Below are 27,118 nucleotides of genomic sequence, written 5' to 3'. Positions count from 1 at the left end.
ATCTAGCAACACAAGCATTTTCGCACTTCACCTTCCTCAAAATGCGGCCGCCGCGGCTGGGATCATACTCGCGACCTCGAGCTGAGGAGCGTAACACCGTATAGCCACAAAGTTACCGTGACTGATATGCGTCCCTTCGCTCCTTCTGGTTTAGTATGGAACCCATGTGTTCGGTGACGGGATGATATATTCTTTATTTTTATTCCTACCTATTTTTGTTGGCGTTCTTGCTGTTCAGTGGCAGATAGGCAGTGTCTAGTGAGGTAAAGTTATCTTGCATTTTGTTTTGAAGCTTATCATTAACAGAGTTCTCAGTGTTTCCGAGAAGTCTTACTACTGGCGTACATTTACAGGCATGCATCCATAAAACTGTATATGGCATACACTGGCGTTTTATTAAGATGTGCTTAGCACTGCGCGACTGAGAGCTTTTCGGGAATTCACGTGGAAGGCAAACAAATTTCGCAGCACATTTTAGACAGGCGTCGTACATCTCAGATACGTGTCTCCGCTTTCTTTTCCCTACTTTTATAGGAACACTACACCTAAATTCTGCGATTTCCGCATTTCCAGTAAGATTTTGATTTCGGAATTAAATCACTAAAATTTATATGCTTAAGCCAACTACGATTAGCACGTAAAAATATTATTTTTGTCATATAATTACTCATCAGCCTCATAGCTATTTCACATGAGGAGGCAGCATGGCGTGATCTGCGTATAGACCTCCTAAACTGAGCTAGGTAGCACCATGGACGCTACTGAGAAACGCCATTCACGGGAGCAAACAAAAACGTCGCCAGGCAGCGCGGTTCCGTAGGCGTGTTGGTTACGGAAGTACGGGCTGCAAGATTGCGTTTCCCGTGAATTTATGCGCACATGACTGCCGTTCAGTGCCGCAATAGCCTCTAAAACATGAAGGGTAAACACCCGCCCGTGAAATGCCACATATTTCCTGAAGCGTAGTGCAAAACACAGAGGACACAAGTATGCACCACTGCGGCTGTTGGCACAGTCCAAGTAATGTTGCGATTGTTCCCTTTGGCAAACCAGTTTTATTAAACCTTGCCTCATGTGAAATTCTCATCTGTGTCATGTAGTCAATCGGGGGTTTTCTCGCACGCAACTTCGGTCTAGTAATACAGGAGACACTGCGGCTCCCACTGGGTGCCACCACTGAGTGTCGGCAGCAGCGGCGGCTTCACGCAGGTGCAGCGAGTCGTGTGATGTGATGCGATATCACTGCATGTTAAAAACGGAAAGGAAGAGAGTGGCAAAAGAGTGGTGCAAGGCTACAAAAAAGTGATAAAAAACTCATGTCGAAAGCCGACTCACAAGTACCACGAGAGGCTATTCTACCGTCATGCCGCGTGACGGAATGGCTGTGATGTCCCTGCGGTGTCTAATCACATGATTATTTCATAGCCCTGTCGTTCAGGCACTTTGGAGCGCTCTCGAGTCCAATCCGGACAGCGTACTCCTACATCGGCACGTTTGACCACGACTTAGCGCGATCCGGATCCAGTATATAGCGATCCTAGCCTGTCGTCTATACCGTAATACAGAGTGAACTCGACCAACTCTATCCGGATTTTCTGACCATTCAACAGCTACCGTTTTTAATCGTGAAAGATAACTTTTATCCGTATCGGGCTTGGTCACGATCAAATGTGCACGCGCATGTTGCACCGATATTAAAGAAGGACCGAGAGACAAAGCGATCGAAACTGCCGCTGCCCTCCTCTGGCGACACAACTCGCGTAGTCTAGATGCCACATAGTACGGTCCACACTGGTTTTTTTTTTTTTTTAGAAATGGTCTACCTAATTATACGCCTGTGATAAAGCGCTCAACTCCTTCCAACTGGCTACAACAGAAACGCTACTTATCAAGCACGCGCTGTCAAACAAACCCAAGAAAGCACAATCTACGTCGCACGCGCTAATCAGCCGACGCTCATTGCATCACTCAAAGCACACTGAAAGAGAGCTGCAGTGACATTCTCGTCATCATGAGCAAACTGTCATTATTCAGCAATAAGGCGAAGCAGCAAAACATAGCGAATAATAGCATACATTCAGTAAAGCGGCAGACTTTCGCAATCGAGCTTACTTGATTCTGCGGATGGCGATAAACCACGCCTGCCTGCGCTCCTGGGAAACTGTCGAACTTTACATGCGGCTGCAGCCTCGGGTGTTTTTTGTCACTGTTGTGGCAGTTAACTACGCAACAGTATCTAGCACCTTGGCTGCCCAACGGCGGAACCACCCCGAAACAACACGGATGCGAGGAGCAATTTCGCAAAGATCGCGAACTTGGCGAAATTTTTGCTTGGCTAACGGTCTTTCTTTCCAAACGCTCAGAGTGAGGATCATACTCTGGCGGGTTCTCTGTGCTGTTATCGTGCAGCTTTTTCCGCAACGGCAAGCGACTTAAGGCATCAGCATTCGAGTTTTCCGTACCCCCTGCGATACTGCAACGTTTGCTGATGCCTGTATAAGAGGAGCGCCCACCACTGAACCTACTCGCTGCCACGGGAGAAATGGCTTTTTCTGGGCTGAACAAACCCGTCGGAGTTTTATGGTCCGTCACCAAATCAAATTTATTGCCATATAAGTAGTCCTTGAATCGTATCACACCAAATGCAAGCGCCAGCGCTTTCTTTTCTATCTGCGAATAGTTGCGTTCTGCTTTTGACAGCGCCGTGGAGCGGAATCCAATAGGATAATCTGTGCCGTTGAAGCTCAGTGAAATTACAGCTCCCACTGCTACAGATGAGGCATCACATTCCAACTTCAATGGTGTTTGTCAGGGTCAAAGTATGTCACAAATTTTGACGCTTGTATGGCTTGCTTCACCTTCTCGATCGCTTCCTTCTGCTTTTGTTGCCATTTCTACGTAGCTCGCTTTGTTAGTAGACTCTACAGTGGAGCCAGTCCTGGGGAAAAGTTCGGTAAAAATATGGCATTATAGTTTATTAAACCCAGGAAATATTTCAGTTTGCTCACTGAATTTGGGGCGGTGCTTCATAAACTGCTTCAATGTTGTTATCATTTGGTTTAAGCCCATTAGCATCCACTCGATGTCAAAGGAACGTGACTTCTCTTTGTCTGAATTTGCATTTCTTGATGTTTAACCTGAGGCCGCAGTCACATAAGCGCTAAAGGACTTGCCTTAGCAATGAAGTATCATTGTGGTTTTCGGTCCCTGTGATGTCGTCAATGTAGGCTTGCACCCCCGGAAGATCTTTGAGCAACGAATCCATATGGCTGTGGAAGACGGCCGGTGCTGAGCTAACTCCAAAAGAGCCTATTGAAATAAATGAAGCCCTTGTGGCTGTTTATGACTGTCAGTTTCTTGCCCTCGTCATCCAGGGGCAGTTGATTGTGCGCTTGAGTCAAGTCCAATGTGTCTAATACTTTGCCGTTCAATCTTGCGAAGATATCGTCCACACGAGGGAGTGTGTACTGTTCGGTTATCAAGGCAGAAAGGTGGGCTAGTTGGTGTGTCATCATTATTCAAAAGACTAGCGCAAAATAGCAGGGACAAAGACAGAGAAGACGACAGGACGAGCGCTATACATCAAATGGTTTTTACTGCGAGCGAAGGTACATATATACATTGCGTTGGTGCATGCGCACACAGTATTAAAACAGTACAATCACATTCTAATCAAAATGTGGTAGACTGTTATGTAAGTACATTTTTTTTCTTTTTTGGACAAGGCAAGTGAAGCCGTGCTGACACAGTTATCACCTTCCCTGTCAATGTGATATGCCTCACAAATCTCGCGCCCCCACCTTGTGCCTCCCCTACCAAGAACACACGTGGTGTCAAACGCAGGCACGCACCCGCATCGCTTACAGTGCATGGCCAAATGGCCGCCTCCCGCTAATGAATCTACCAGCGTTCGGTGCTCTCGTAGCCGTTCATTTAGGCAGCGGCCAGACTGCCCCACGTAGCATCTACCGCATGAGAGAGGTATGCGGTATACGACCCCAACAATGCAGGGTACAAACTTGCATGCATGTTTTATGGCGCAGACCGGTTTTTTCTTCTCCTTTACGGCTTTGCACATGCGCACCAGCTTTTCGGGGGCAGTGAACATCACGTCCACGCCGCACTTCTCTCCAACTTTTCTCAGCCGGTGCGATAGCTGGTGCACGTACGGTATAGCTGTACGTTTCAGCTTCTTGCAGCTTTTTTCGGCTGCTACGCCAGGGCGTCCACCTGCTCTGATTTCTTTCAGGAGGCATTCCGCCACAGCCGTCACGATATCTTTCGGAAAACCGGCGTTCTGCAACCGGAGCACTTGCATCTGCAAGCTAACTTCAATTTTATGGTGGCAGGACTTTTCGAGAGCACCACGCAGGCAATTTTTTGCAATGCCCCTCTTAACCAATTTTGAGTGAGCCGAATTATATGCTAGAATTTTCTTTTTTGTGCGAGGTTGGTACGACCAGCAGATGTACCCTGTGCCAAAGTACAAACACAGCTCGAGGAATTGGAGACATCCGTTCATAGGCACTTCATGCGTGAACCTTAATTTGCCAGAACAATCACCGAAAATTTCTAAAACACTTTTTACAACCTGTGGTTTGTCGCTCTCGTTTTCAACATTCACAAACACAATAAAATTATCAACATATCTAAAACACCTCACAACACGTTTTTCCTGTTTTATGCACGCTGCCACGCGCTTGTCAAATTGGTCTAAAAAAATTTCACTAAGTATAGGAGCTATGCAGGAGCCTATGCAAATACCATCTTTCTGCACGAACAACTTGTCGTTAAAACAAATGTAGGTGGAAGAGAGGTAGCACTCAACTAATGCTACAAAGTCGTTTACGGAAACCCCGCTACTATTTTGCAACTGGACAGCCCCCCAGTTTTCAATCCGCTCTTTTACTGCGTCTAACAACTCTGTTTGGGGAATGGAATAAAAGAACTCCTCAATATCAACTGAAAAGGCAAATTGGCTCGTGAAGCACCATCTTGCTCACCCAAAAATTCAATCACATCCTTTGAGTTGCTCACATGAAAAGGATCTTCTACGTCTATTTGGCTAAGATGCTTTTGTAGGTATTTTGATGGTATTGGAGGTACTTGATGATTATGATGATAGAGACCGAGTAAAAAGAGCGTTGATTTCCAACTTTTTATTCTACTGTCGATGCTATGCATATGTTTACATACATATGCCAGTGGGAAAGGAAAGAAAGGGGACAAAGGAAAAGAACAACAATCCGCATGAGAGGCACAGGGTGATATCATCAAGCTCCTAATCACCAACCATTTAAATACCTTAGCTATTTTTTGGTGAATGTAAGTGATTGCATGCTTACAGACCCCTCTCCTGCACGAGAAATCTTGACTGCCTCAATAATCTCTCGGGCGCACTAATCTTTGCACCAAGAAATAATCCCGCTTTTTTTTAACTGAGGCACGCATGGCTTGGCACGATGATACGTAGACATATCACATTTACGGCAGCGTAAGCTAAGCTGCCCCTAATTACCGTCACTTATATTCTGGTTGTGCACATTTAGTCTGGTGTTTACGCGTCTGCCAGTCTGTACAATGTATTTGTGTCCGCAAGACAGCTGTACGCAATAAACGGCACCTTCGTCCCAATAGACAAAACGTTTTTGGTGGTGAATTATGCATGATTTTTTTTATCATTGCTGTTGCACTGGTTTGTTTTCTTGCAAAGGATAGAAAATTTTAATGGATCCGACAACACAACATCGACTCCTACGCGATTGCCAATCTTTTTGAGGGTATGGGAAGCCTGGTGGATATACGGAATAATGGCTATATTATTTCGCGCAATCGAGCATGGCACATCTTTCTTCTCAGATTGCTGCACTGTTTTCATTTTTTTGCAACGGGCTCTCGGCCACAGAGACCACAAGAGGTTCCGGGTGTCCCGCATCAGACAGCCGTCTAATTCGAAGTGCGAGGCTTTCTTGGAGCATATGTTCAGAAGATTTTGTATCTCTATCCTCGTCCCTTCCTTATGTTTCGCGCTGTTACATAAGTTACAATGAACCAACTAACCCGGCAAGCAACCATTTTACGACTTGATGGTATCTCATTCGCTTAGAGCCGGTCTGGGTCTATCGACGATCACCAGGGTACCATGTACGTCATGTCATTTACATGTAGATTTCATGCGCAGTTCTCCAACCACTAAGAGTTCCCCCAAAAAACAAGATAATCTGAGAGTAGTGCTGCTTCACAGCGGCCATCTGGTTTAATTCTGATTGAACGTGGTCACTGAGATGACGCTAACAAGTGACCCAGTGCAGACTAGCATAGTCACAGTCACTCCATCCTAAGTGATCTCTTGGAAAATTGTCTTGACAATGCAACCGCTTGTGGGTTTATGAGCTACTATAGTGTAGAGGGTTGTCTCGTCCTCCGAGCTGTCACTGGGTGCAGCCGACAGGGCGTACGTGCTCCAGGGCTTCCATCCTGTTCATAATACACACATTCGAGCTAGATGTCCTCGCTTGTCGCATCGGCGGCATACTGTACAGCTGTGTGAGTGCTGTTCCTCCACATCAGCTTCACTGCCACACCTAGGACAAGGTGTATTTTCGGGGTTTGGTTGCGGTTTTCGTAGCCGTGCCTCCTGCCGCATGAAGTGGATGCTACTCGGATCCGCTGGCTGCATGCTTCATGCATTAGCGGTGTCGTCAGCGGAGATGACAAATGCCTCTGATTCTGTTAGCGTTAGTTTTCGCAATGTCAGCAAGTGCTATCTTACATCGTTATCTGATACGATTCGGTCGCGGTGCATGCGTTAGAGAGACTTCCCAAAATTGAATTTTTCTGCAAGGCGTCTTATTTCGGCCATAAATACCTGTGCGCTATCTCCTTCTTCATGTGACCGTGTGAAAAAGAACATAACTTGCCGCAATAACTCACAAACTGGCACGTGGTTAGCAACAGTAACCCAAGTCCGTTAGCCGGCAGTAGAAACGCAAGGCGCTCAACCCGGAACCATTTAGCGACACGGAGAAGGAATAAGAGAGCGACATAACCGAGGTCAACGAGACCCCGTCCGCAGCCTCGGCTTCCCCCGTCAAAAACGAGGGTAAATTTGAAAAGATCCTGAGTAGGTTTATGGAAATGCTCTCCGCCATAGAGTTGAGAGTAACGCTACTAGAAAGACCTAGGGCTCAGCCCAAAAGTAGAAAAACAACACATACTGAACCACCGCTCCCGACCGGATCAAATCCCGACGGGGGCGCCAAAGGTTTCTAAAATTTCACAGTAACCCAGATGGCGATCACAAATAACAATACCGCTAAAATTTGGCAGTGGAACTGCGCTAGCTTCCAGAGGCGCAAGACTCCGTTAGGTCAGCTCGTCCGATCGGTGACAGGCTGCCACAAGTCATATTACTGCAGGAGACGCTCGCGGAGAAGGAGATTACTCTGTCGGGGTATTGCGCAGTAGCGTACAATAGCGAAACGGGGAGAGGCATCGCCGCCTTAGTTAAAAAGAGCGTCTCCTTTGTGGAGCACACCGTTCCAAAATATCGTAGCGGACTAGAAGCACAACTGATCGAGCTCGTCCCCAGTAGATCGAGCAACGCGAATGTCTTTATTCTTAACTTCTACAGTTCACCTGCAGATAGGAACAGAGACTTTAATGCAATATTTCATTCCGAAATCAGAGCAGCTAGAAACGCGCCCCTCTTAATTGCGAGGGACTTCAACGCTCCGAACACGGAATGGGGATACGGCTTTAACAGCAAGAAGGGCACAAACTTAGCCGGATGTGCAGCCAATTTTAACCTTACGCTTGTTACAGATCCTAGGTTTCCCACTAGAAGGGGTAATTCGGTCAGTCGAGACACAACGCATTCTCGCATTCTTCCGAAATATCGAGGGCACGTGGGATAATCTCCAAGAGGACTTGGTAGTGACCACTACGTTCTCGCAATCGCGGAACAGGTCAAACCCAAACCTCCGGTCAAATACGAATACGTCGATTGGGATCTTTCCCGGAAAATTCGAGCCGAAACGGCCCCCTCAAGCGAATCCTTCAAAGAACTAATTACCAATCTTAAACAGGCCGTCAAAAGCAAGACCAAAGAAATCAGCACAGAACTTGAAGTCCGCAAAATGGACTCGCGGTTAGCGCATCTCCTGGAGGCTTAACACGCTCTTGGAGAGAGGTGGAAAATGCAGAAATTAAATCGCCGACTACGAGCAAGACTAACTTCACTAAACAAGGAAATAGAGTGCTATTCCAAGCAACTGGCCCTGCATCAGTGGGACGAAACCTGCAACGGAACGGACGGTCGCATGAGAAGAGGTAGTAAGTGGAATCTGCTTAAAAGCCTCCTCAACGACAAACAGTCCAGGAATGCGTTAAATCACGCCGTCGATAGGCTCATACGTAAGCAGGTAACGTCGGGCCTCACAAACGATGTAATTGTCAATGACCTGGCGCAAACTTACCTACCCGTCAAGGAAGGAGATTCGCAAGGCATAAGCGCGAGAGCGCGTTACACGGGGCTAAACGGGCCAGAATCGGACGAACCTTTTACAATTTGAGAAATCACAGGCGTACTCTTCAACTTAAATGGAAGACCGCCCCAGGGGCCAGACGGGGCCACCAACAAGCTCCTCCGGAACCTGGACGGCAAGGCCATCGAAATCCTAACGGCAGAGATAAACGAGGTGTGGAGATCGGGGCAGGTCCCGTCGGAATGGCGCACCGCGAAGGTGGTGCTCATCCCCAAACCGGGGAAACCGCACAGAAATAACCTGCGTCCCATCTCTGTAACATCGTGAATTTGCAAAGTGGCCGAACATGCAATACACAATCGAATCGTCGAACACGTAGAAAACCACGAACTATTTAGGCATAATCTAATACGTTTTAGAAAGGGACTCTCCACACAGGACACTATGCTCCTCCTGAAAAGATCTATATTCGATAAAGAGACCCGGGACGTACGAGGTATCATTGCACTCGACCTCGCTAAGGCATTTGATAAGGTGGCCCACGAACACATCTTGAACGGAATTTCCCATCTCAACCTAGGGCGGAAATTCTTTAATTTCACTCTCTCGTTCCTATCGGAAAGGAAAGCGTTTCGTCGACTGGGCACGATCTCGGGCGGTCCTTACGAACTGGGCAACTGCGGAACTCCTGAGGGCTCGGTCCTATCCCCGCTACTATTTAACATCGCCATGCATAAACTCTCAGAAAGGCTGGCCGTACTCCCAAAAATAGACCACGCAATCTATGCAGACGATATCCCTATCTGATCCCCGGGGGATCTCTGGCCGCTCTAGAGCAATCTCTCCAGGCGGCCATAGATGTAACGGAAGAATTTCTTACATGCGTGGCTCTCAAGCTGTCACCGACCAAATCCGAACTCCTCCTTTACAGACAGTCAAGGAAGGGCGTTAGGAACTTTGAGCCTCTGGGAACGCTGTCAGTCGAAATTGCAACACGAGAAGGGTACCCCATTCCGAAGGTGAACTTCATCAAAATTTTAGGACTTTTAATCAACGCTAAACGATGTAATGCAGAAGCTCTGAACAAGCTGGGTGCGCAGGCGAAAAATATACTAAGACTCATAACTAGAATCAAAAGCAAAAGTGGGGGGGGACTCAAGGAGGACAACCTACTCAGGGTCTTCCAAGCTTTCTTCATCAGCAATATTACTTACACGGCACCGTACCTCACATAGCGCAATATCGAAAAGGACAAACTCGACGTACTCATCAGAGGTCCGGCGTCAAAAGAATACTCGGTATTCCACAATCCGCTAGCACTGTAAAGCTACTTCAACTCGGAATTCACAATCCCACAGATGAATTAATTGAAGAACAGTTTATTGCACAGATCTCCAGGCTTTCGTCAACTAAGCCGTAAATTAGGATTCTTGATGAAGCTGGTCTACTCCCTATACAGGCACCGCTCGACAGACATGCCATGTCTAAATTAGCCCGGGAAGGTATAAAGGTTTACCCCGTACCGAGGAACATCCACTCAATATGTAACAAAGGTCGCAGAAAAGCGCGGGCTAGAACCATCCTTCGACGAATAGATCCTTATGGGCAGATGCATTCTTCGTCGACGCCGCCAAATATGGCAGCGACGACAGGTTTGCAATCTCCGTCGTTGACGCGCACGGAGCACTTATCAGCGCCGTGTCAATCTACAATCAACAGACGAATGAGGCGAAGGAAACCGCGATAGCCTTGGCTCTTCAAGCCGCAATAGGCCCGACGACCATTTTCTCCGACTCGCGCACGACGGTCAGGGCTTTCTCGTCCGCTGTAGTTTCTAAACACGCAGCCGGCATAATCAACAGATCATTTCGTATTAGTACGGGAGAAGAAACTAGACGTCATACCAATGCGTGGTTCCCGGCCCACGCGAATGATCTAGCCGACTAAGCTGGTTGCAACCCTAACGAGCGGGCCAATTGCCTGGCGCGTGAATTCACGAACCGCACCCGAGCTAATGGCCCGGCTCTCCCACAGGATTGTCCCTTCAAAGATCATCTTACCACCTTTCACGAAATTAAGTCGCATTACAGACAAAGCAGGAGGAAATTCCCTCCCGGCCCCCAGGCCGAAACTTAACAGGGCTCAGGCCGTTATTTTCAGGCTCCTACAGATCAGGTCCTACCTCATCGCCAGAGCGCTTAGTTGGATAGACCCGAACTTCCCGCAGACGTGCTCCAAATGCGGTCACGCATGCTGCTCCTTCGACCACATGCTCTGGCTATGCCCGTACAACGCGGGCTCCGGCCTTCACTACAAGTCCAAGTGGGACGCCTTGCTGACGAGCTCGGATTTCACGAACCAACTACAGGCCGTCCAGAGGGCCCGCGACGTCGCGGAGAGTCACCACCTCCCTGTCACGTCGTGGGCGGAGCCACCAACTTCATTGGGGAGCCCTCGATTCCCCAAAATGAAGTTCCTCAGGACACTCTAATAAAGTTCTTGTCACTGTCACTGCCGCTATTTCACTGACTTCCTGAGCATATTATCCCTCGAGATACCCCGGCGGTTTAGTCGTAGTTGAGTACGTTGATCTGGCTCGGGTGACAACGTCCCTGGACGACTCGAATCGCGCGGTCAGGTAGCGAGGCGACTAACACCACTCGTCGCTTCGTCACGTACGTTATGTCTTGCGCTTCGAAGTAGGCTTCGAGGCGAATTCGGAACCTTGACCACGCTCCTTCAAACGCTGGTGGCCGTCCGACGCTCATGGTTTTTGGGGGCTCGGGAGTCGTAAAGACCCTCGTTGTCCTCGTCGCTACAGCTGCGACGCCTGACGCCAGTCAGTCGTACGTTTGTGTAATGTTCATTTATTCCACGTTAGCTCGGAATCTGCTGAAACTCTGGGCAGTGCATAGCAGGAGCCGAGTGAGGTCCGCATCTTGTTGGTGAAAATGATAGCAAAGATCGCTGTTACGAAGGTATGTTTACAACAAAGCAGAGTCGTACCTTGGCATGTCCACTGCCTATTCGCCTACTTTCACGATCTCGGCAACATCCCCGAATACTTAATAACTATTGGACAAATGTTTATTTTACCGTTAAAAATGGCATGTCTACAACTCGAATATTTATGACAATGACGTTCGCATTGAGGATTTTTCTTTTAAATTTGACATACTTCCTGTAGGCATTCGCCGACTAACCCGCCCTGCAACTCGGCTGCGCGAGAGCACACGCTCCTTTTGCATCGGCTACTTTGCATCACTAGTGAAAGCGTGACCACCGACCACGAAAACGAAGCAAAGAGCCAAAAGAAAGATATGCGCTTTAAAATTCCACTATTTTGACGACGGAGAAAAAAACAGCTAACACTTCTTGCATACACGCCCAGATACAGGATGGTACCAGAAAGTTGCAAACAGTACGTTCAAGCCGTGCTGCCGCAAAGAAAATACGCGAAATAAAGAAAAAGAACTGTCGATGTCCAATATAAAGGACTATATATGTCTAATACATGCTTGTGTTATGAGCTCTTTACTCGCAAGCACTTATTCCCGTCTCCCTATGCGCTTCGAGGCAAGTAAGCGGAGTTGAGCGTTACCGTCTCATAATTTGCGCAGCTCTCGGATTGGAAAGGTGTTCTTTCTCTGTTCCTGAAATTCATATTTCAGAAAATCTTGAAGCACCGCCTCTGTTCGCGGGTCATCCAACAACACCAGACTCCGTAGGTTGCTTTCAAGTAGACTACACGTAGCGGGAATCGGCGACCCTATATGCCGGATGTTTCAGCGAACACTTTTTAAATTGTTTAAAGGCTGCCTGCGGCAGATAGCACTATTCTTGTTCATGAGCTGGTCTACTCGAAGAGGCGGACATTACTTCTGCAAAAAATTTAAATACATAATCAACTAATTACTAAAAATTCTATAAAATTCACTAAAGATGGCACTAAAAATTGTGCTAGCTGCCGCAGACAAACTTTAAGAATTTCTTATACTGTTTTGTGGCGCGTGGGTCGCCGAACATCTCAAGGCGCCTGCCAACATTTCCTGAACGGCAGAGTAGGCCACCGCGCACTCTGTGTATTCCTCGAGACGACAGGTGCCGTAATACACCACACATCCCAAATACAGCAGATTGAACACAATATCCTGTGGGTGCCGGGACATGCAGGAATAGCGGGGCACGAAGAACCTGACAGGGTAGCTCGAGGGTATACAACCAGAGCACCAGGAGAACCCACACTCAAAAGCCAACCACCTTTTCCAAATAAATAGTCGTCTTTATTGATACCCAAGTGGGATCCAGGATACGATATCATTCCTCGCATAAATCACTTACGAGGGCGGGTGCCACTCATTGGAGGCAGCTACTCAGTAAGATTTACCCCGCCAGATACGCAGGTAGCTGCCCTGTGTGCGGTCAAAAGCCCACGTTGTATCACACCGCATGAGAAGGCCAACTTAAAATAGCAGTCAGCAAAATCATAAATCCAAATGCGGAGCAATAGGGCGCACTGCTTTGCCAGCGACCGCTGCGAGGGCTAAATTGGCCTCGTGACGCGAGCATGTAGAGCAGCGCTGAGGCCGTTGGAGCCGTGTACAAAGGGCCCCACCCCTGCTAAACCCAATCGAGAGTGTCCAAGAAGCCCCTGACGGACTACCACCAAAGACTCTGTAAGCAGAGACCAATAAATGTTTTGGATGATGATGATGATGATGACCTATTGTAGCACTTTCAGATACACGTGCACCTTACTTATACTGCCGCGACAGATTTGCTGGTTAACGGCTGTTTTCAACCGGGTCTTACGCAACAAAACAACGAACGTTACCTAAATATATTACTACAACTATATATATGCGCCGTGAAGCGCATGATTTCTTTATTAAATCGAATAATATTCTAGCAACGTTTGTCTATTCGCTTACATTGACGGCACTGTCGGCAGTTTGTGCAGAAATATATTGCAAGTGTGACGTCGTCGATCCCTGTTGGCTCACAAATCGATACCTCCTTCTTTCTGCATTTCTTCCATACGCTTTAAAATTACCGCCCCCACCTCTGTCTGCGCTGTCTACAGCTTCGTTCCAAGTTCCTTTCCTACTTCGATTTTTTCGGGGTCCTCCGAGTTTAGCCTAAGGGGTTATTTATTACGTGCGGACTAAAGAACATACTTACCCTCCCTAAAAAAAAGAAACATCGGCAATACGCTCTGTATGACGTAGGAGCTGAGCATGCGTTTGCGCAGGAAACCAGTGAAACAGACACACATGCAAGACTATGTCACCCACGTGCGAGGCAACAAGCGTGGCCCGCATTAAAGTTTAATATCCTGATTTCCAATCCAACATTTTTTTTTTGTACGAGGGCAAATACTTTGAATCCCCCGCAAGCACAACCTATACCAAGTAATATGGGAAGTGCAGTGATGAAAAATACGCAAAGAACAAAAAAGTCATAAAGAAAGGAAAGCAGCGAGGAGTCTGCTGTACCCACGGTGTCAGCCAAAAGGATTTCGCGCACTTGACGATCAAGCTGAAGCAATTCATGAAGAAGTTTGCCACGCCAGAACTACAGCTCGAGCGGGAAACAACAATGAGTGTCAGCTGAAGTTCATAAGTGTTAAGCAAAACCAACTTTTTTTTCGTCAAACAACATAGCGAACATTTTCTTAGCAACAAATCATTCGCAATACCTCATGCTGTCACCAAAAAGACTAGAAGTATTGGAGCTCCCTAAGGCAGAATTGATGAAAGTGTTCGGTGCCAGATGAAATTCGAGTGTGCTAGACATGGGACTCCAAGTAATTGGAGTCCCATGTAGGAGCATAGGACAGCCGCTCCATAAAATACAGACACCAGAAAAAAAAAAGAAAAAAATCACTTACGTTCTGTTGCCACTCGGCTATGGGAGCAGCAACTAATGGCTGCAGGTTTGCGATAGCAGCCAACGCTAGGCAATCGACCACCTTAAAGAAACGTTGGGAAGATGGTTAGTGGAATGGAATATAACAACACTACGAAAGTTAAATGAAGTGAAACTTTTGAAGTATTTCCCAGCGTTAACTTATGGGTGCTCCCACAAAAGTGGAAGCACACGTGCGTCGAGTGGTGCCAGTAGGATTGCAAGGCGATTTCAACCCTCCGTTTCTGCTCCTCATTTTATAAAAGAGCTGCCCGCAACACAAAGGCGCTGACAACAAGTGAAAAAGGAAGGCAGCGAATCAATACATCTGCGATACAAAATCCACACAGTTTGTTAAAATGCCACGTAAATTATTGATGGAACCAATTAATTTCAACAGCAGTAGCGGTCAGTACAATAAAAAATACACGGTATCGATATAATCTATGCGACCGCTATGTCTGCTAGAATGTCGCGCTGGTGTGGCATTTAATTGAATGCAAGAGAATAGAAAGTTGGGCGAGTTGGTTCGGTAACATTATCTTGGATTGTAGCGCGAAGTGACACGGACACAGACTCGAAGCAGACAGGACGAGCGCTAACTCTCAACTAAATTTTTATTGAAACGAACAGCACATATATAGGATGATTGCAAATACCGCAGCATATGAACGTGACAAGGTCTAAAGACATCAGTTAAACATATCAAGAGGTAGGGAAGCCAAAAGAAGAAAACAACAAAAAGACACTACTTCAGATTAACACACGTGCTGGGAAGATACTTAAGTTCGCATTCTAACAGAGACAAAGATGTCTGGCTAACGCATGTCTCGCCCAATCTTTTGATGTGGATTGCCTCTATTATTTCCCGTGTGGTTTAGCATCTGTGTCTTGAAAGAATTTTTGTGTCTTCAAAGAAAGGTTTAGCACCATAATTGAAACAATGTGACGCTAGATGTGAAGCATTAAGATTGTGAAGAGAATGTTTGTGTTCTTTTAGTCTAATATCAATGCACCTGCCACTGTGTCCAATGCAAGTTTTCCCGCACTTAGCGGAATCTGATAAACTATACCAGTGTTACAAGGCACAAAACATGACACATGTCTAACGCCGCAATCATCTTTTCTTTTTTTGCCACTCTGCTCTACTTTTTTATTTATCATAGGGAACATGATAGACAATTTGCGGCGGGCCGAAAGAACAGCATTGACGTCATATCTATTGGCCACGATCCGTAAACCGTGGCATAATATATGTAAAAAGGGCACCACAGCAACCCTTTTTTCCCTTTTTCTATTTCTATTGTTTCTTAGAGGGGCTTTTTACCCATTTTAAAAGCTTTTCGCAGGTTAGTGATAGTAAATGCCTATATATATGCTGTTCGTTTCAACAAAAATTTAGTTGAGAGTTAGCGCTCGTCCGGTCTGCTTCTAGTCTGTGTCCGTGTCACTTGGCGCTACAATTCAAAATCATTTCATCGAATATCTAGAAAAAAAATTACGTAGAGAACTTCTATTTATTGAATTAACCGCATTCCATGTCCACTTGTGTTATTAGACTCAACGTGTTATCTTATCCGAGCATTTCAGGTTGCGACATAACGTATTATTAATAGAGAGTTTTAGAGTGTCCAGTATTCTGGTATACACAGGTGGATTACCGCGTTAGCGGACATGTTGAACGCCCGTATTTGTGGCGCAGAGTTCAACTAGATAAATACAAAACTAATATTACCGTAAACACGTGTATTTTACTTCACTTCTACTGTAAACTTTCAGCAGCGGCGTCATTGTCAACAGGTTGCCTTTTTAAATATCTTTAGGACAAGAACATTCACGGAACATGAACGGTCTCTACAAGGCATTGTAGATAGACCAAGCGTCACGAGTTGTGGCTACCGGCGTCCGGTCATTCGGTGTTACGCAAACGTCCTCGCATATACCGGGATACCGGACACGCTAGAAGTGTCTAGTAATCGCTTACATTCTTTTTTGTCTCCTCAGAATCACGACCTATTGCAGCGAAGTTCAGTTACCACTGTCATACGCCAGCAACTGCATACAAATTTTCTCAGTGTAGATTAAAATAACAGGGTTGTAAAAGAAAGGGCTACACAATGTACGCTTTTTTCTCTACTGGGGAGAGGAGAGCTGGCTAAGCCACCTCAGGCTTTGTCTCTATTTCTTCCTATCACTGTCTCAATAGAAATAAACTCTTATTATTAAAAATGGGCTCTAATCCATTCGGTAAAGGTAGTTGGCCAGTGAAGCTGTGGTATCACTTGATCCAATAGACCAATGTGACGTAGCCTTGAGCTGGTTCTAGCTGAGTCTGAGCACAACGCCGTTGTGTACATTGATGTTGCTGTTCCTGTAGTCGCTCATCGTATTCGCGCTGCTCTTCAGGCGCCGTAATTGTGCTTGGGTCGATATGGGAAGGAACTGCTGCGTTCTACATAGCCTGCGCAAAACGCCATATTGTCCATATTGTCCATATTGTCCATATTTACGTTGTTCTTCTGAAGGCCTGTACTTTTGCGGCCTTACTATAGCGCTATCAGAACACAAATCAATTAAGTTGCTGGCGGGTTTTTCTTTTACATATGAAAGTGTAGTTGCCTCACTCCCTGCTTCGTATGCTACAGTTGCCGCTTCCCTGTAAGTGCAGTTTATGCAACCACAATCATTACCGGGAAACGCATACGGCGATCGCTATACGCGAAGTCGAGCTTTCTGGTTCAATTTTTTTTCGTCGCACGCCCGGCGTCGTCTGGGGCGCCCCGGATGGATCAATGGATGCATGGTTGTATGTTATGAGCTTCCCCTTTGGAACGGGGCCGTGGGTTGCGCCACCAAGCTCTTGCTATTTACTGCCTAATGTGCTACCTAAGTTAAAGAAGAAAAAAGAAGGAAAAAAAAGAAAAAAAAGAACACTATGAATTCTCACAACCAAATTTTCTGACCCCTATTGCGAACTTTGCTTTTGTACGTCTCCGTTTTTTTGTCGTTTCCCTGCTTTTCTTCCCCCCAATCTTCCACTCGCCTCTTACTAATCTCTATTGCGGACATGTTTACTTTTCCCCTGCTCTCGCTGAACCCAAGGGCTTCAAGGAGGCCAGTGGCACCTAAATCGACCACTGTCTTCACAATCTAATAAAACATGCTCCATCGCTTCCCTAACTTTACCGCCGCAAGCACATGCTTCTTCTGCCTTCTTATACCTCGCTTTATAGGTGCGTGTTCTAAGGCATCCTGATCTCGCTTCGAAAAGTAATGAGCTTCACTTTGAGTTATCATAAATTGTTTCTTTCCTGATTTCATTTTTTCCTCGTAAGTATAGTTACTCATGGCAGGTTTCTTTTCCATTGGCGCCACCCATGAGACTATTTCAGCCTCTCTGGCTTTCCGCTTGAACTTCTTTGTTGCTGTGTTGCCCACCCTACAGGCCGCATACTTGCTGGTAAGCTTTCTAGTTCTTTTCCTCCACTGTGAATTATTGTTTTTCCTGTACAGATACCTCAACACTCTCCCGGCCGGCACATTTACTTTCTTTCATATTCCTCAGTCGTTCTTAATTATCAATTTTACTGTGAGCTTTCCGCACTTCAAAACTAGTCCAGCCCATATCACCCTGCACAGCTTCATTTGTAGTCTTCCCGTGAGCGCCCAATGCGAGGCGACCCCCTGACCTTTGGTTCTCATCGAGTCCTGATTGCACCCCTGATCTCAAGCAAACAACCGCATTTCCAAAAGTAAGTCCTGGAACCATTATACATTTCCACATACCCCAGAGCACCTCGTACATATTGTATCCCCATAGCGCTCTGTGCTTCATTATGGCTGCATTTCTCTTCCCCTTTACTGTTATTGATTTTTTCTGTGTTTCCGGAGAAAGACGACGAAGTATCTTCTTGACAGAACGCTTGTTTCTGTGCTCTCTGCATTTTTTGTGAACTCTTTGCCTTTCGGGGTGCCTCACCTCCCCGTCTTGCGACCATGGACGCGGAGCATGCCACAGGCCCGCCTGGCCAGAAGTCATCACGGCCGGCAACCGCAAGGAAGCGAGTTGGCTCCCCCAGCGACACCGAGGACACCGAGCTGTACTCTATGTCGGAAGACGACTCATCCGACGACGGCTTCATACCCGTCCGGAGTAAGAGGGCGAAGAGAAAGATCGCCAACACAGCGCCGTCACCTCCTGCGAGCACTACGACTATGAAGTCAAGGCCTGCGCGCTGGCCACACGTCATCATCTTTATGCCGGAAAACCGTCAAGCAACCTGCGGTTGCTGAACAGGCAAGCCCTATCCATTTTTCTGGAACGTGCGGTGCCGGATCAAATTAAAGACATCAGAATAAACCCACGCAAGAATATACTCGCCATAGACGTGTACAACGCGAGTGCGCTTGGAACACTTCAAGAAATCACGGAGCTTGGCGGAATCAAAATGCGCCCCTTCATCCCGATCGACGACACATCGATAGCCGGTGTAATTTCCGACATTGACATTGCCATTCCCAATGAAGATTTACCTAGCCTCATCAAGCCGGCAAACGAGGGCACGATCATTACGCAAGTGCGCCGTCTTGGGAATACGCGCTGCGTAAAAGTAATCTTCAAGGGGGATTGCATACCCTCCCACGTTAAAGTCGGACATTTTCGACATCCAGTACGACCATTCATCCAGAAGCCGCTTCAATGCCATCAGTGCTTCAGGCTACGACACGTAAAGGGCGTGTGTCCCAACTCGCTTCTGTGTCCCCGTTGCGCCGAACCTCATGCAGAAGTGACCTGCGGTGCCACAGTTCTGAAGTGCGCCAACTGTAGCGGCCCTCACGCAGCTTCGTCGAAAGACTGTCCCCGCATCAAGAGGGAGCGCGCGGTTCTGAAGCAAATGGCCAGAGACAGTTCGGCCCACAGGGAGGCAGCCGAAGTAGTCCGGCGTCGACGTCGGCACCGTCGTACGTCTTCAAAGAAGGCGCATGAGCGAAGCGATAGTACCCGCTCCACTACGGTACCACTTAGTCGCGACGCGAAAGGGCCCACCACTTCTACGAGGGCATCAGATAAGACTCTTTCTTTAGAGGAATGGCCTACGCTACCAAGCCGCTCCCTTGCTAAGGAACCTCAGAAGGTCACTGCTCCACCGGAGCCTTCTCCGGCCGTTGATGATTCACCTAAAACAGATCGTCAACTCATCTCGGTGCTACGTTCCCTCATGGAGGCCATCCGAACGATTTTAGTTGAGATGGGGACACCGTCTGCTCGAAGCGCACTTAAAGTGCTGGACGCCTTAAGCCCAGTGCTTGAATCCCTCAACTAGAAAGATGGCTACCCATACCCCATCCTTCCGAAAAGAAGTCAAGGTAGCGTCCGTCATGCAGTGGAACGCCAGAGGGCTAAAATCACGAATTTCAGATTTCCGTCAGTATGTGTACGCCAATGTGTTTCCACTCATCGTCATTTGTGAGCCCAACTTGTCGAAACCAATCAGACTGTCAGGGTACGAATGTTTCATGTCATCAACAAATAGTGCATGCAGCAAAATCAACATTTTTGTTCGTCGGGAACTCACCTATGTTTTGCAACCGATTGCGCCCCATGACGACAATCAGTATGTATGCATCACAGTTAAAAAGAACAAACTCTTGTTTACTCTCATAGGCGTGTATATATCGCCTTCCAACAATTTCGACACTAAAAGATTAGCGGATGTCTTGAGTGTTTGCCCCGCCCCATGGGTCATCATAGGAGATTTCAATGCACACCTTCCAGCATGGGGAAGTACAAGGACAAATGCAAGAGGACGAAGATTATCAAGCATCGCCTACAACTATGGCCTTACTCTCTTGAACGATGGTAGCCCCACCTTTCTTCGAGGCGTGACATACGGCAGCTGCCTCGACCTTGCTTTTGTCTCCAACTCTCTCGCCAGATATGTGAAGTGGTTTCCGGATATTGAGACACATGGGAGTGATCACATTCCCACCTATCTGAACATCAAAGGCTTGTCGTCTAGATCTGGCCCACGGAATACCATTCGGACGATTCAATGGGCCAACTTCAAATCTGATATGGAAGAGGCCTGCAGCGAGGGCCTACCCTCTGGGTTAGAACAAACAATTAAAGATACGATGCGGAACGCCACTCGCATACTGACGATCTCTCACACGCGAAACGACTTGGACATAGAATTAGAGCGACTTCGCGCACTTCGTCGCCGGGCGGAACGTCGATATCGGCGTACAAAATCAATCCATGACCTTAGGGCAGCCAGGAGGATACAAAAGAAGATTCAGCGTCGAATGGATAGATTAGCGTCGGAACGTTGGGCAACGTTTTGCCAGACACTCGACCCCCGCAAGCCGCTGTCTCACATTTGGAAAACGGTGCAAGGTCTGCGTTGCCTTCCGGAACAGCGTTTTCCATTCAAGGCGCTCGCGCTTTTCCAAGGGCGGCAAGACATCGATGTCGCAGAAGACTTTTGTGCGCGAATGGCAGACCAAGCGACACGTCCAGATCCTCCAGCCCGAGATGATGTCCCCCATTCCCGAGATTGCCGCATGGACCTTCCTTTTACAATGGAGGAGCTCGAGGCGGCACTAGCTCTCTGCAGGCGCTCATCATCTCCGGGTCCAGATGGTATATCATACCGGGCCTTGTGCTATCTCGGAGAATCCGCACGGATAGCACTATTGAGTCTCTACAACACCTCATGGCAGGAGGGAAATGTTCCTGACGAATGGAAAGTGAGCCGCCTGGTGCCAATCTTGAAGCAGGGCAAATCCCCGCTAGAGCTCACCTCTTACCGCCCGATAGCGTTGGCCAGCTGTGTAGGAAAGATAATGGAACGGATGATCCTTGGCCGCCTGGAATGGTACCTTGAACACTACAAGATTTATCCGAGTTCCATGGCTGGTTTCCGACGTGACCGCTCTTCCATCGACAATGTAGTTGATCTCGTTTCATATGTCCAGCACGAAAGGTCCCGTAAACGTTTATCTGCAGCTTTATTCTTAGATGTGAAAGGGGTCTACGATAACGTATTACATGAGGCTATTCTCGACGCTCTTGTGACGGTTGGCCTTGGTGGTCGAGTATTTTTATGGATTGCAAGTTACCTATCTGCAAGATCATTCTATGTATTAACTGCTGATGGCCCAACTACGCGACGCTATACCAGCAAGGGCGTTCCTCAAGGCGGTGCTCTCAGCCCGACTCTATTCAACCTCGCTCTTATCGGGCTTGCTGAACACTTGCCAACTACCACCAAAATTTTAGTATACGCAGACAACATCTGTCTCTGGACTTCGGCAGTCACACGTCCTCAGATCCGTGCACGGCTTCAGAGAGCGGCTACCTTGACAGCGAGCTACTTGTGTGAACAAGGTCTCAGCATATCGCCAGAAAAATGCGCCCTAGTGGCGTATACTCGCAAACCAATGACGCCTTATGTCATCTCAATCAATGGGCGGACCATTTCCTATGTCAGAACCTACAGATTTCTTGGCGTAATTATCGACCGAGACCTCTGTTGGAGCCCGCACGTGGCTTACATGAAACGACGCCTAACAGCAACCTCCCAGTTGTTTAAATACCTGACAGGAAAGACGTGGGGGATGTCAGTAGACGCAATGTTGAGACTCTACAGAGCTCTCTTTCTCGGTTTTTTAAGATACAGTCTACCTGTACTGAACAACAGCTGCAAGACAAATATTCGTGTTCTGCAAGCAGCGCAAGCCCAAGCACTCAGAGTTTGTCTTGGTTTGCCGAGATGCACGTCAACTGAGGCAACTATTGCGATTGCTCGGTACCATCCAATGCAGACTCACATCACGGTGGAAACCCTGAGAACGCATATCAGACATTTGGCACGGGCCCCCTATCACCACCTTGCAACACTACCTTCAGACATGCACCAAGCATCATTCTCAAAAACTATCGTCAAGTACAACGACAAACTTCCCTCAGGCTTCACCGCTGCATCTAAACCATCGATACCCCCTTGGTGCCTTGTCAGCCCCACAGTCCATCTCAGCGTGCCAGGAATCGGGAAAAAGTCTGAGCTGTCGTCGCCTGTGCTGAAACAACTGTCTCTGCTTCTTCTGCACGAGAGGTACGCAGACAGTGCACATATTTATACTGACGGTTCCACAAACATCCAGTGTTCGTCCGGTGCTGTAGTCGTCCCAGAAAGAGGTACTACCATCAGCTTTGGGACTGACCACCCAACGACATCTACATCTGCGGAACTAGCTGCTCTTCGAGCTGCACTTTGTTTTGTCAATCGGGAACCACCTCGACAATGGTCAATTTTCAGCGACTCAAAGGCAGCCCTACAATCTGTACTATCAGCTCTGCGTCGCGGGCCATTCGAACAGCTCGTATTCGATATTAGATGCCTACTCCATACATCACATGAGAAAGGACATCACGTGACGTTTCAGTGGCTGCCAAGTCACTGCGGCGTCATCGGAAATGAAGACGCCGATAAAGCCGCTCGGACAGCTCTAGAAGACACACAGGAAGAGGCCATACCACTTTCACGGTCCGACGCAGCCAGCAGACTTCAAGTGCTTGCACGGGAGATCACGCTCTCTCTATGGTACACACCAAGCAGCCAGACCAACCGCAGCAATCATCAACACGACCTGCCCTCCTTGATGCATCTCTGTATGCCAACCGGACTCCGCCGAAGTGAGGCCACCCTGCTTTATCGCTTATGGCTAGGGGTGGCCTTCACGAAATCTTACTCGTTTCGCATTGGAATGGCCGACAACGCTCTCTGCAATGCCTGTCTTTGCGAGGAGACGCTGGAACACATTCTGTGCGACTGTCCTGAATATAATGCTCAGAGACAGTCCATGGCGTCCGTTCTAGCGAACCTTGACAATAGACCATTGTCAGTTGCAACCATTTTCACATATCGCCGACTGAAGACATCGCAGCTGAAGGCGACGAAGGGACTACTTCGGTTTATGAAGGATACGGGCTTGGACAAGCGGCTGTGACAGTGATGTCACGTACCGCACAAGAGTGACAGACTGTAACCAACGATGTGTGTGCCGTGTTATGTGCCCTCTATCTCTTCTCCCCATCTTTCATCCCCCCCATCCCGCTCCCGTGTGTAGGGTAGCAAACCGGTTAGGTGAAACTGGTTAACCTCCCTGCCTTCCTTCTCCACTTTTTCCTTCCTTCCTTCTGTGTTTCCATATAGCTATTGCCTTCGTTTATCCATATAATGAGGTATTCATATTCTGTTACCCGAGGCATTTCCTAGCCCTGTATCGCCACTGTCTGTTCACTGTTTTCATTGAATACCATAACACCTGATTTTCTAACACTGAATTTCAAAACTAAATTCTTGCCTTCCTGTCCATAGATATTAGCGAGACGTTGCAAATCACTTTGCTTGTTAGTGTCGTCCGCATAAAATAAACCTGGAAGCTGCTGCTCTACTAGTGTACCCGCCAGTCTGCATAAGAGATTAAATCCGATATTACTTACCCTTAGCGCCCTCTCCATCCTCACCATGTACATCATAAACAGTAGTTGGGATAAAGGGCACCTCTGCCTCAGTCCTTTGTTGATATCAACTTTCTCCTCGCATCTCATTCCTTCCCATGCAACGCAAGCGGCATTTCGGAATTTTCAAGGTAAATCTCTCTGAAAAGCTGTACACAATCATCACTTAAGCCTTCCCCTTCCAGAATATCCCACAAAATGTTGCGGTCTACGTTGTCATGCGCTCCTGCAATGTCTAAAAATATCACATATAACGGTCTGCTTTCTACTCTTAATATATCTATACACTGAGTAAGAACAAATAAGTTATCATCCCAACGCCTACGTATTCTGAAGCCATTCTGAAGTTCTCCCAAAATGCCATTATTCTCTGTCCATGCTTGCAGCTTTAATTTGATTACCTGCAGCGCTAGCCTGTGTATTACCAATGCAATGGTCTACGGTCTATACGAGTGATTTTTGTGTTTCTCCCCCTTACCTTTATGAATTAAGTTCATTCTATTTTGTCGCCAGACTTTCTAATGACCCTTAACCCGACTAAATGTAAACTTATTTCCATTACACTCCAAAAGCGCCCCGTTACATTCCCGTACACAATTGCTAACGAACGTACACAAGCAGTAACATCGTTCACATAGTTAGGCGTTACTTTGTGCAATGATCTGTCATGGCATGCACATACTACAAACGTCATATCATCGGCAAATAGAACTCTTGGTTTTCTGAAACGTCACTTTCGTAACGCGCCCCAACACGTTAAATTATTAGCCTATAAGTCACTTATCCGTTCAAAACTAGAGTATGCGGCAGCCATATGGTCCCCGCATCAAGTATGCCTCGTAGATGACCTTGAAGCGGTACAAAATTGTGCTGCCAGATTCGTTCACTCATCTTATTTTCACGAAGTCAGTGTTACCGCCTACCCGCCGCGGTTGCTCCGTGGCTATGGTATTAGGCTGCTGAGCACGAGGTCGCGGCATCGAATCCCGGCCACGGCGGCCGCATTTCGATGGGGGCGAAATGTGAAAACACCCGTGTACTTAGATTTAGGTGCACGTTAAAGAACCCCAGGTGGTCGAAATTTTCGGAGTGCACCACTACGACGTGCCTCATAATCAGAAAATGGTTTTAGCACGTAAAACCTCAGAATTTAATATTTTTTTAGAGCTACCGCCCTCAAAGCGCAATCAGGACTGCAAGCTTTATCCCTCCGCCGACGCATAGCAACACTTTGTCTATTCCATAAGCTTTACTATTCATCACTTAACAGTGCTGCTTACATCACACCGCCCGCATACATATCTCCTCGCACTGGTCACCAACTGCAAGTTTCCCGAACACGTGTGAGAACTGTTAATTTTTCAGCATCCTTTTTTCCTCGTGCAGCCAAAGACTGGAACGGCCTTCCTCGCAGTATCGTCGCTTTCACCTGTCCATAATCTTTTTCTGCCAATGTGACTGAGCACCTGTTGTCAAAAATTTGAGTGTCTTATTTGTTCTATATGTACACCCACCCCTTATGTAATACGCCCTAGCGGGGTCTTTAAGGTAAATAAATGAAATAAAAAAAGACTGTCTGGTATTCGTCTAGCTTTTAAAGTTTTTCCACTGTTTTCACCAGAGCTTCCTTACTTTTTGGTCCTAGTTCATTAATCAGCCTAACGGGAACCTCTTCTAGCCCTGTGGCTGTGCGCTTAGGAATTTTCTCTTCGGCTTCCTTCCAGTTAAAATTGTCAGCACCAGCTCCTTTTCCATCAGGTTCTCTTTCATGTTCTTTTTTTCTTCAAATACAACCTCGTCATTACCTTGGAAAGACTCCGCTGTTATTTTTCCGATGTAGTTTAATGCCGCTTTCCCTTCCAATCACCAGGACCACCACCAACCCATCTGGCGGTGCTTGAAGGAACCCAGTGGCGCACACCTCCCGCTGTGATTGGTTGAGTTCTTGCCCACAGACATGACAAATGCATTGGGGGGCAGAGGTATAGAGCTTCGCTGTAATTATTATACATCTAGTTCTCTGCCACTCATGACTAAACTTTCCTTTTCTTGTCACTCTTCCTTAAACCACCGGTTATCTTCTCGACGCCAATTAGATGGCATGTCCAACTCTACTTCGTTTTTTTTTAATCTTAACTATAACAGCCAACAACCAAATATTGCTGTCGCATATGCACCACTGCCAAACTAAAAGAAAAATTTATTGATGCGCCAGGCAACGGCATTAGCTTATTTCCACTACTTCAAGCGCTTTCTGTTTCTCTGTGTCTTTAGAAGGTTCAGGTTTCATCCTGAAACGTGTACGTCTTGGAAAGTTTTATGCGAAACCATCATTCCAGTACTCATGCGAAGAAAATATTCTAGCTAGAAACACCAAGAGTTCATTTTTCCAGCTATCCTAGCATTAAGATTCGTATAGGTGAATAGTACTTGAGCTCTGTCCGAATTCCAGCTTGCGTGGCTGTCTTTGAGAAGTGAACCTGCAAGGACAGATGCACTGCGGTTCTGTTGGTGGAGCACATACTGAATTATTAGGTTGTAACCGACTATAGACTATCAGCCCACATGCGCACCGTTTACTCGCTAGCGTTTCTATACCTTGGCTTGCTGTTTAATAAAGTTGCCCCTTTAGTATTTCAGTTAGTTATTGCGTGTCCACCTATAGTTTCTTCTCAGACTTACTAATTATGCTCTAAGTTTCAGTCCCACAGTTTTGTATGCTGGTAGATTGCAGTAATTGTGCATTTTTCAAAGGCAAATGCAATCTTTTTTTAGAGTGCAGCTCTTTGGGCACCCTTTCCTGCGGCGAGCGCCAGCATCGGCGTAACCGAGCGAACGAGCACAACCGCGAAGAATGAAACAGCGAACACGGAGCGGGAGAACAAAGATACGAGCTGCGAACGGTGAAGACCAATGAGAGCGGTCCATTCAGTGACCCGCGCTGGAAACTGGTGTCATGCGGAGCCGCCCGAGCGCTCGTTGCGTACTCGTATCTGGTCTCAGCCGAACCGCTCGTATCGTACTATGGTCTGTTCATGTCAGCTCCCGCTCGCATTTTTTTGGTTAGCTTGGTTAGCGTTCACGCTTGTTTCGATTGTCACGGTTCGATATTGCATATTAAAATGCTGAGTCCAAACTGAGACCTCGGGATCGACAGGTTTTTGGACACAGTGCGCCACAGCCGATTCTGTACGACAAG

General features: G+C 47.2%; 1 pseudogene; it reads right to left on the bottom strand.

The window, feature by feature from the left end:
• Positions 1-1,133: 1,133 nt before the first annotated feature.
• The window catches only part of LOC126523399 (uncharacterized), a 73,646-nt pseudogene continuing 47,661 nt past the window's right edge, over positions 1,134-27,118 (bottom strand).

Source organism: Dermacentor andersoni, chromosome 6 (assembly GCF_023375885.2).
Source record: "Dermacentor andersoni chromosome 6, qqDerAnde1_hic_scaffold, whole genome shotgun sequence".
NCBI classification, from domain to species: domain Eukaryota; kingdom Metazoa; phylum Arthropoda; class Arachnida; order Ixodida; family Ixodidae; genus Dermacentor; species Dermacentor andersoni.
The sequence above is the reverse complement of the archived record's forward strand: the minus strand, read 5'-3'. Positions and strand labels throughout refer to the sequence as shown.